This window comes from Branchiostoma floridae, chromosome 16 (assembly GCF_000003815.2).
Source record: "Branchiostoma floridae strain S238N-H82 chromosome 16, Bfl_VNyyK, whole genome shotgun sequence".
In the NCBI taxonomy this organism is placed as follows: Eukaryota; Metazoa; Chordata; class Leptocardii; order Amphioxiformes; family Branchiostomatidae; genus Branchiostoma; species Branchiostoma floridae.
Window position 1 is genome coordinate 15,408,409 of NC_049994.1, and position 12,154 is coordinate 15,420,562.

The 12,154-nt window shown below is 38.3% G+C and overlaps 1 protein-coding gene across 1 annotated transcript in view; it reads right to left on the bottom strand.

The window, feature by feature from the left end:
• Positions 1-12,154, bottom strand: part of LOC118432830 (nebulin-like) — a 138,704-nt gene that overhangs the window by 94,384 nt on the left and 32,166 nt on the right. The gene's annotated exons all lie outside the window — the stretch shown is intronic.

Sequence of the window (12,154 nt, forward strand, 5' to 3'; positions counted from 1 at the left end):
TGGGTTTTGTAGGCCTCTTGGAATAACTCTAAAATTTGTTTCCTTGTCATTCAATAGAAAGGCAGTTTGACTTAGAAGTAAAATGTACCATGTATTTCGTCTTTCACTGGTTTTGAAATACAATAGTTACACTCACAGGTTCTTTCGCCCACAGGTAGCATTTCGTGCTGCCATTTCTCAATTTCAAGGGGGTGGGTGCTAATTCTGAGTTTACACATTGCTGATCCTACCTCCTGTTTATCAAGTAACGTTATATAATTTTCCATTGAGTATCCACTATCCCTTCTTTAGTTTGTTGGAAAATCTTAACTTACCATTATCTTTAGACAGTGTATGAAAAAAATGTCTGGATATATACATCTTCCAGTCTTTTTCTTAACAATTGACATATAAGGTACATGTACCTGAGAGAGTGCTCCCAAATAATAGAAGTTTATTTGCAAGTTCATGCCTGAGGGCTAATTGCAAGTACATGGTATAAACATAGGATATATGTATATACAAGTGACAATGAACAGATAAACAATACTCTACTCTAATTAATACTAGTGTTGACTTCTTTTTTGGAAACAGGGAGACGAAAAGCCCTTTTCTACAGTTTCTGGGTTCTGTGATTTCAAGAGATTGAATAATCAACAACTACTGTCAATTATCCATTTAGTGTGAATGACCTTTGTTGTCTGCTGTGTTTCACTTTGCATACAAAAAGCACAACAGTTAGAAATCTTTCTGTGCAATCTTTTTGTGTATTCTAACAATTACCATGTTAAAAAGATGAAGGTTTGGCTCTTAGATTCAGGCTTTTGTTTCTATTTCAATCGTCAGGCTTTCCTTTTGTCTGCCTGAGCCAAACACCATACACTTTTAAGGGTTAAAAAGAATACTTGACAAGATAGAATTAGAAAGCCACATAGAACACATTAAAAAATAATTCAAAACAGGTTCAAGCTTAAACACATAACACTTAAAAAATTAATTCAAAAGTTTGAGCCTAAGCTATGTAAGGACTAAAGGAGAGTTATAAGCATCATCAGATGCTAATCTAAAAACGGTTTTGTTGGTTTTGGTAAGCCCGGGATTGATTTGTGAGTATAATTCTCCAACCCATGGCCAGGTTCTAGCTAATACTACTAGTAGCTTGTTCTAACCTGTCAGAGGTGGACCCCTAGTTCTGCCTCGGTATTAGATCAATAGAAAGAAAGTTTATTTGCAAGTTCATGCCTGTAGGCTAATTGCAAGTACATGGTATAAACAAGATAGGGAATACGCATATGAAACAACCAGAGGGGCGAGGTGTTGTCATGGTCAGTTTGGCAGCGCTTGAACCCCACTGTTACACATGTAACAATTAACTGTGATAAATATTAATTTCATTCAAAGAGACAACTCAAATACTATACATGTATCTAGATAGGTTGGGTAACTTCTTTTTTGGAGGCAAAGAAAGACAAAGAGTCCCGCTTTTTCTATAATTTGTGCTCAGAGCTGTTGGTGTGCACATGGTCAGTTTGGCAGCGCTTGAACCCCACTAATATTCAGATTTGCGAATAATTGTCATCATGTCAACACAAAAGCAGCTTGAATTTGTCTTACCAAGGAGGTTAAAGAATCACTCTTTCTTTAACCTCCTTGGTCTTACATCCGGGTACATGGGGTCATAGTTGGCAGCGTCATGTGTGAAAGTGGAAGTTTTTTACTTTCAATGTATGGCTTCCATGAACTTTACCCACAAAACTGTCTGGATTTCACCTTTGTGATAGTGAAACAAAATTGAATCATGATATAAGTATTAAACCGTTGTAGATTCTATTCTGACTGATGATCTGTTCTCAAATCTTGAACTTTTTCTTTAGGCCACACCAATTTAATCAGTTGGTTCTCGGAATCGCCGCTTCTATTTTTCCCAATTTCAAAAAAAAAAAAAAAAATTGGATCAGATCCACCACTCCGTTCAGTTGCCTGTTGCTGACAAACTATCGGGTTCAGAACATCTGGAAGTACCAGTAGATTTATTTTTTCTCCCCCCAAATCCTTTGTTACCAATTTATTCATTTCTAGTTTGTTGCAAAACATAATTAGGAACACATAAATCATCGTAAATATGAGATACACATGGACAAGTAACGTAGCAGAAGTTCATATTAAATCATGGCTCAGGAGCATGTGCTCAAACACACAGTAAATTTTCAACTGAAACACAGAAATCGGCACCCAAATAAACAACTCAATAAATAAGTAATACTTTTTCACTCTTGTACCTCCATAGTCAACATGTTTTGGTATGCCTGACAGGTAGAAATTCGTCTGAAAGCCGTCCGAAAATGGAGTAAACAAACCGAGCGGCAGCCATTTTGTGAAGTGTGCAGCAGCGCTCCCTATCTTACTATCAGACTTCACAGCTCTTGACTTGTACTGTAATACAGTGAAGGGTCACTGGGTTTTTTCAAGGAGGTTTTTATCAAGTTGCATCTAATTTTTTGCTAACAAACAATTGTACATGTAACAAAAAAAGGAAGAATTAATATATGGTTTATAGTATATAGTACTTTTGGTTGTGCATTTATTTTTTGGGGAGTGCAAGTGTATTTATGATTTTTTTCATCTGCACCAGTTCACCATGAAATGTATTTAGAGCCTTGGATGTATGGATTTTAACCAACATGGAGGGCAAATAATTCCAGCAATGTTTTTATTTTTATTTCTAGAGACAAACTTATATGAAATTTGTTGTTGTTGTTGTTGTTGTAGTTAAAACAGAAATTCTACTAAATTAAATACAAAATAAGCTTAATTTCTGTAAAAAATACTAACATTATACTGGTCTGTTTAAGATGTTTTGTGTTTACCACGTGATAAGATAAAAATTAGATAGTTAACTAGAACGAAATATATTATATCATATTATAACAGATTTAAACTATTAAACTATTTTTAGCACGCGTATACCATGGGGTCTGGGCCTGACCCCCAACTTGTTGCAAGTTTTTTTTTTTTTTTTCGCCCTGTCGCTTCAATTTTTTTCTGAAAAAATCCGAGAACCAACAAATTAAATTGGTATGGCCTTAAATTGCACTTCATATTTCAATCCTGGATTACTGTTGAAATACTTGATATGCTTTTGTTTACACTATACTTCAAACTATAGCCTTTGGTTCAAGGGTGGGAACATTAGCTCCATTTATGAGATATTCACCATTTGAGAATTGAAGTTGAGACTCAAAGGATTACACTGCTGTCTGTGACTCCACGGGTGAGCCTTGCGTCATCCAAGTCTGGCTGCAAAAATGCCTGTTTGTACTACCAGAAAGTATGCAAATAGCTATGCCCACGAATAACAATTGGGAGCCAAGAGTCATAAAAGACAATGGTTCTTTTACCAGGTGTCATTGTTGGTCAGGCGTATTCAGTATTCAAATTCCTGTTGCACACTTGACAAAACACCTTGACAGAACTAGGAAAAAAACTGGGATACAAGAAAAAAAAAAGTAGTGTTTTCTCTGTGAAAAAACAAACAAACTAAATACCTGATGGATATTTTTCTGGCTCACACTGTCACAGTTTTATTCATCATCAGGTACCTTTTCATTAGCAAAAAAATAATTGTCAAAGCGCGCAAAGCCTGGATGCACAGCCTCAAATGTCTAACCAAGGAGGTTGAAAAAAGGAAACCTCCTTGGTCTAACTCGTTCATTAGTTTCACCTGATAGCCTTCTGAGAATATCCGATTCCTGTGGTAAACCCATTCTGTTATATGTTTGTGAAATTTGGGGTTCTGAGAAATTATGATACATCTCTGATCGAAATTACACACAACCAATTCTGCAAAAACATTTAGGCATTCATCCAAGTTGAAGTCTCTAGAAATAGTAGTAATTTAGCATGTAGGTCCGAATTAGGCAGATTTTCCACTAGACATAGATATTTCCGTTCGACTTGTAAAATATTGGCTAATAAAAAGTATGTAATGTTTCACACAAATCGATTTTACTAAGCATCCATTTACAAGTAAACGCACTCTTGGAACAGCACAACTCTCTTGTAAATGGCTGGAGAAGTTCATTGTTGCAGCATGTTAAAGAAATACTTGATTATAGTGGATATTTTTATCTCTGGTACTCAGACAACTCACTCTGTGACCCTGTATATGTATGTTATCTGATAAGGAACAGAATTACAGATATGTATATCCAGACGTTTCTACATAATATAAGTATAGATATAGATTCCCCACACCCACAGACGAACAGAAAGCCACTTTTCTCTTGAAATCGCAGAACCCACAAATTGTAGAAAATGTGGGGCTTTCCGTCTCGCTCTGCTTCCAAAAAAGAAGTCAAACCCAACCAGTTTAGAAATAGCCAACACTAGTATTATAGTAGAATATTGTTTATAACTGTTTATTGTCACTTCTATATCTCCTATATTTACACCATGCACTTGCAATTAGCCCTCAAGCATGAACTTGCAAATAAACTTCTCTATTCATCAACCCAGATTAGACATAGGCTGAGTTCCTCACAATTCAGCCCCCTGGTTGCAAAGAGAGAGTAGTTGGCCCACCAAATAAATAATAATAAACTGGCACCAGCCACCCTGCTGGGAGGCCAGTGGCAATTTCGTTATCTAAGAAGGTTACAAGGACAATCCCTAAGTCTTGTGTGATTAAAACAAAATAATAAATATCGGACCCGGTGTAGTTCCTTGGGCAGACAAGGCTGTGCTTTTCTTTCAAAGATAACTTTTCTTCATATGAATCATTGAAATCAAGCAAATTGTATTGATTTAGCTAACTATATACAAAACAACCTTTTCCCGCCTTTAGCGGGGGACGGGTCAGTAATATTTCCCGAGGATCTTCTGTCCACCCCGTCGGTCTGTACCTGAGTTGCCAGGTAGTCTGAATTTGTCATACACGTGCTAATTACACAAGCTTACCAGGTGTGAATTCTTTTTGAATAACAGCTTTTTGGTGCATTCTATTTAATTCAGTGATTTTCATGGTGTTAATTGTATGCGGTCTTCAATCGGGGTAAGCTCTGAAGACCGACGGTTTGACTTGATTGAGCCAGCGGGCTCAAGAATTTTCTTCGGGTTTCGGTGTCTAACCCTCGGGATAAGCAATTTTCAAAGTCAAATATCTCAAAAAATTTGTACGTTATGACCATAAAAAAGGAGCCTCATACTCCAGATAACATGATCTTTCCAATGGTATGTAAAACTTTCATGTATGTTCAGGAAGAAAAAAAGTTGAAAAATGGGGATTTCAAGATGTCCGCGTTCAAATCCGGAAAACAACTTTCCTAGAATGGAGTGACTGGTGTTAATATCTCTATGAGATAGAGATAGCAAAATCTCATACCTCGCTTTGAAGACCAGTAGTTTCCTTCGCATGAGTGATTTGAGGGTCGTCTACACGGACAGTGAAGTGGCCTCGTTGTTTCTCAAAGGCTTCCTTGTACAGTTTCTGTCAGGAGCAAAAAACAACAACTTGAAATGATATTAAGCATTATCACGGCCAGTTCCTATTACGGAGTTCAGATCTGAAATGTAACATTTGAAACCATTCAAAATCATCAGTGAGCACATGTGTAACTAGTCAAAGCAATCTAAGAAGGAAAATCACACCTCTGATTTAATTTTCTCAGCTTCTTCAACCCTGGACATCTCAGGAGTGAAGGGGTATTGACTGTGTCCCTTCTCCATAATTTCTCTAGCCTCATCCTTGTAGACATGGTCGCTCTGGAATCCAGATACTTGTAACTGGTTTAGGTACACAGGAGTCTCATGTACAGGGAACTGCTTCACTTCTGCTTCCTTCATCTCCTTCTTGTAGGGGATCTAACATAAAAATATAATGAGAAATCTTAATTGACACGACAAAAGTACAGCAACTTTCGTAAGGTCTATAACAACTACTTACAGTAGAACTAAACAACATATATGCAGAGCACAGATTTATCCAAGACATAGGATCTGCATAGTGGGAACAAAAAATGGTTCAAACAGGATAAAGTCAGATAATCACACAAAGAATTGTGAATATCTTACATCACTCTGCAGCTTGGCCACTTGCTCTGCCTGCTTTATATAAGGAGTGTCGTACACGGTGGTGTAGGTTGTTGGACGATCCTTGGTGTAGAGATACTGAAAGTACAGGCATACATTTTCTATGAATCAATGAAAGAATCATCAACAGAAAAAGAGACTTCCCATAAATACGAAAAACAATTTCATGAAATTCTATCCTGCTATTTGATGAAATTCGTTTCCTCAAACATAGAACCACTGGCTTTACATCCCATCCAAGATGACATCCCTAACTGAAACTTGGTGATTTTCACTCCAGTGAGAAAATAGGTGTCTTTCTGAAGGGCACAATGCTCAGGATATCCAGGGATTCAAACATAGAACCCATATATTCAAAGTCAAAGGCTCTATCCTCAAGACCACCTTGCTGTCTTTCTGGATCTTCCTTTCCCACAATTGTCAGATATGAACAAGACTAGATGATAGCACTAAGCAATAGCAGTGTTTTCCTTACCTCACTCTGCAGTTCTTGGACCCTCTTTGCTTCCTGGATGGTGGGAGTGTCTGCCGGCATGTTGAACCGGGAACGAATCCTGGCTGCTCTGTCCGTGTACTTCTTCTGTTAAGCAAATTGAAAAGTTGCCTCATCAATATCATATTCTAGCATTATCTAGAAATTTTAGCCTCAACACTAGCAATGCAAGGCTCCATTGTGAAATACATGCATTGTTGATTGCCCAACTACGGAAGTTTTAACATGAAAATCTGCTGCCACCACTTGACATCCACTAAGCAATTTATAACAGTAACTGCCTACTGCATAACTGTATAGGCCAGGAACTGGTCCCTTCCTCCTATAGTTAATGTTTGCCAAGCTATCTGGTCCTCAATACAGTAAACTCCCATTAAAAAGTACAGACTTGATCATCATAGCTGAATATTCTAGTAACGGAAACTTGATAACTATAGTAACCATACTTTCAGAACCTTGGAGAGAGTGCAAACTGTATAGGAGAGTGACCTATCATTACACTGTACAGAAAGTGTGCTGTTATACATCACAGACAGTCCAACAATCACCCAAAGCAGTGGATGCTTGAAAACAACAGCAACATCAATTTCAGCACTAAGGAGAGAGCTTTAGTGTAGTATAGTTTACAATAGAATGGAATGGAATGGAATAGAATAGAATACTGTAGTGTAGAATAGTATTGTATAGTATAGTTAAGAAGTGTTTACCTGACTCGTTAACCCTGCCACAACCTTAGCTGTCAGGGTAGCGAGAGACATCATGGCATTGAAGGGCTTGCTGCGGGCTTCCTTCTGAGCGTCCTGAGTGTATCTGACCTACAGCAGGCAAATGAAAAATTGTTTTAAGTAACACTCCCTTCTGTACATTTAATTTGTATCTGTATCTGAATCTATTTAGACAGTATAACGGCCCTTCGGCGTAACACACCAGCCTTGCAGGCACACAGTGCGGCAGCAGCTGGTTATATTACACTGAACAACCTGTCACACCTAACCTTTGCACATCTATCTAAAGCATTCTTTAAAACTACCCTTGTTCTAGCTTACGTACATTTGCATTTTGCAGGAAACTACTATCAAAATTGTTTAGTTTGCTACTCTGGGACAACAGACCAAATATAAAAAAAACTTTTAATCTTTAATCACTGTAATTCCAAGGAAAAACGTGTTAAAATGATAAAAATTTGACTATTACTCACATCACTGGAGATTTCTGAAGCAGCCTTTGCCCTGACGTTGTCCATGGTGTCGGGTGGTAGAGCGTTGGTCTTTCCACGCTCCTTCTTATAAAGCTCACGATATTTGTTCTGAAACAGAAAAAATATCAGTATTTTAGTCACCAACCAAATTATATCCAAGGAGAAATCTCCTTAAGATATTAAAAACAACGTGTACACTTGAAACTAAGAAAATCAAGTAGTACTACCTCGCTTTGCTGCTCCCCAACCTCCCTGGCATGAATGATGTCAGGATCGTCGACACTCTTGGAGTAGTCTGCTCTCCACTTCTCATAGTTGGCTTTGTACAAGCGCTGGAGAACAAAAAAGAAAAGTTATCTCAAAGCAAAAAATGTTTACAGAATGCTTTTTAAGCTTCTCCCTGCTGCCTTAACCTGTAACCAATACAAATTTGGTGGGGGACAAAGTTGAGGAAACAAAATAAGCTAAAAAAAAGTTAAATTGAACTAAATATTGTACCTCGGATTTGATCTTTTCAGCATCTTCCACTCTGGACATCTCAGGAGTGAAGGGGTACTGACTGTGTCCCTTCTCCATGATGTACCTGGCCTCATCCTTGTAGACATGGTCACTCTGGTACTTAGTAAGCTGCAGCATGTGCTCATAGGTTGGAGTGTCATGTACTGGGAACTGCTTCACTTCAGCTTCCTTCATTTCCTTCTTGTAAGGAATCTATGAAGAAACCAACAAGAAACTATTTGTCAGCTTTGAAACAACAGATCACAATAAAGAAGCTGAGAGATGTAATCCACTAGGTAAGTCATATCAAGGAAGCAGCAACTATCACAAACATGTAAACTAAAAAATCCAACCTCAACACTCAAGATCATTCCAACGATAACTTGATGTCAAAGGCAACAATACATACTATTTGAGGCACATGAGTTTAATAAAAGGTCTAGGGGTATCACATAGTTCAGTGGGTCAACATACATTGTACAACAGATGCCAACTACTACGTTGAATCTAACTGTTCTGGAATACTTACATCACTCTGTAGCCTGGCGACCAGTTCAGCTTGCTTCATGAGTGGGGTGTCATACACAGTGGTGTAGCTGGTGGGCCTGTCCTTGGTGTAGTTATGCTGTAAAAGGGGTAACATTGTCAATTATCAATAATCATAGAAAGTACTTCCCCACCCTAAAAAGATCTGATGTTCCAGTAAGAACTATTCTATCAATTATTTCAGCCAATATACACAAAGGAAAGACGAAGAAACTCTTACTGCAGCTGATCCATTCCCAAGTCAAGTCTGTACATTACTCTGGATTTCACAGCTTATCAGTTATCAGTTTCTCAAGTACTCCCCCGGTAGCTTGACCTCATGACATGCACATTTTCAGCCAAGCTGCCTGTTTGGGGAGAGCCACACCACATGCACATTAAAGAACCCACCACAACCAGAAGGGTAATGGAGTATAGTCTGTACCTGGCTCTGTATCTGCTGAGCCCTCCTAGCCTCCTGGATAGCAGGCACATCATGGGTGATCAGGTACTGAGACAGAGCCTCACGCAGCTTCTCTGTGTACTTCACCTGTACAAGACAAAAATGATGAGGGAAAAATCAGTGTGGATCTACACTGTAAGCATAAGAAATGGGGATGTTGTATTTAAGGAAAAACCTTAACAGGGTCTGAAATACTTCCTTTCAGTTTCCTTCAATGTGTAATTCATAATACTGGCCACGAATCCTTCTAGCCCTTGGCATAATCTTTTGAAAAAAAAACCTGCAATGTTTGCTTTTGTATATCTGTAAAAAACTTTGACCAGTCTTAACACATAAAGCTTATCACCAATAAACAATGACAAATAATGATACAACTATTAAGGCCTTGAAATCACCACCTTGATACACATGTACATCATTGCAAATAAACAATGTGAATATCCTCAGTACCTCACTGCTAAACTCAGCAGCAGCTTTGGCAGTCATGTAAGGTAGCGAGTCCACTGCGTTGTATGCCTTACTGTGGGCCTCACTGCGGGCATCTTTAGCGTAGTTGATCTGGAAAAAAAAAACCCATATGAGTTGCTGTTCAAAATCTATGAATAATAGCATTGGGCTTTTACTGCTTCATCCACTCAAACAAGTTGAAGAATGTTGTCACTTCTTCCCATCTACACTACTACAAACTTTTACCTTGCATATGTGACACTCAACTGGTTATGATAGTCTTTTGTTTTACAAGGAAAAGCTGTTTGTAGCTGCAACAAGAAACACTGCCAACCCACAGTTCATGAAATATCTTAACATCATAGATAATACATAGATATTATAGGTGTGAAATTCAAAACCGGAGTCTACAACCCACCTCACTCGCCATTTCCATGGCATCTTTGGCTCTCTGGATGTTCACAGAATCCACAGTCAGGGACTTCCCCTGTTCTTTGTCCTTCTCATACTGCTCCTTGTACTTGTTCTAAAAGAGAGTTTGAAGAAAATGTTGCAGAGTATTAGTAAAACTGAAATTTGATGAAAAAATTAAACTTAATAATAGCATTTGATCATTAGAAACCAGACAGAACGACAACAACATGTACCTCGCTCTGGAGTAGAGCCACCTCCTTGGCATGGATGATGTTGGGATCATCCACAAGCATGGTGTACCTGGACTTCCACTTCTCATAGTTTTCCTTGTACAGACGCTGTAAAAAATATATTATAAATTTATCATTCAAGTAAGCAAATTCTAGCCTTACCTGCGACCATTAAACAGCTAATAATGAGGTGTCCAGTACACTAGCTGGTACAGGCAAAAAGGATAGCAGGTGAGCAAATTGATACTTTGGTCCCCAAGATATTGTTTTTCTAGAGTTGGAAAACCCTGTCAGACTTACATATACAGAGATCAAATTGTTATGATATCAGACTCATTTTATTTACAAATAATTGGAACCACAAAAGAGCTAGGGTTCCACTTATTAACTTCAATTGATGAAGATGATTTAAGTCTTTCACTGGCAGCAAAATGGTACAATACCACCCAAAATAACCCCAAGAGCATTGAAATCAAAACAAATAGCAGACTTGTATTACTACATGTGAGTACCTGTGACTTGATCTTCTCTGCATCTTCAACCAGAAACATCTCAGGAGTGAAGGGGTACTGACTGTGTCCCTTTTCCATGATGTATTTAGCTTCATCCTTATAGACACGATCACTCTGGTACTTAGTAAGCTGCAGCATGTGCTCATAGGTTGGAGTGTCGTGCACAGGGAACTGTTTCACTTCTGCTTCCCTCATTTCCTTCTTGTAAGGAATCTAATGGGGTGAACAGAAAAACAAGAAAGTGCAGTTATTTCAAAGAGAAGATTGTTTTTTACTCTCCTTCACATATTCTTGTTGGAATTCAGTCAAAGAGCAACAATGCATTGAAGGCACTGACATGCATACTAGCCTACTAGGTAAGACATGCATACCACAAGTAATGCCAATGATTCAGAAGTAAAAGTAGATAGACATACATGGCTTCCATTGAAAATGCATAAGAAAAGTATGGCCTGCGTTCGACAATACTGACAATGATGAAATCCTAATCAACATCAGCCCTACAGCATCAGCTATGACTTAACAGTTCTATATATAATTCAAGAATGACAGTCTCTGCCATTTAATTAACATCTGTAAGTTAACTCAGTTCTATTGCAAAGTTCTTTACAGTGGTTCAGTAGATAGACAACATGGTATACATACATCGCTCTGTAGTCTGGCCACGAGTTCAGCTTGCTTCATGAGTGGAGTGTCATACACTGTGGTGTAGCTGGTAGGCCTGTCCTTGGTGTAGTTATGCTACAAACAGATTTGTATACATAAGAAAAAAATTGACAACAGTCATGAAATAAAAGGACAAAAGATGCATACATGGAGACATTTACATGAGGATGGAAAATGACATAATTTCTATGACCTACAGATCAGTTCAGAGTAACATGTATGGATCTGGGGGTCAGGAATAAGATACACCAAATCCTTAATGAGTACAATAAATACATTGATTATGTTGGAGCTACACAGTATTTTTACATGACGTGTACATTTGGGACTGCACTGTCAGCAATGACACCTAGCTGCAGTGAAAAGTGTACTGGTCATTTTGGCCCTGAAGAAGATGGCAGATGGTTATTGAAACGTTGGCCCTTCAACAAATGGCTGTGAATAAAGTACTTTGTATATACCTGGCTCTGTATCTCCTGGGCCTTACGGGCATCATGGATAGCAGGCATGTCAGCGGTGATGTGGTACTGGGTAAGGGCCTCACGCAGCTTTTCTTTGTACTTCACCTGTCAAATAAAACAGATACAAAGACTGTGACAACAGAAAGAAAAGACATACACTGTATGCATGGCACCATTACAA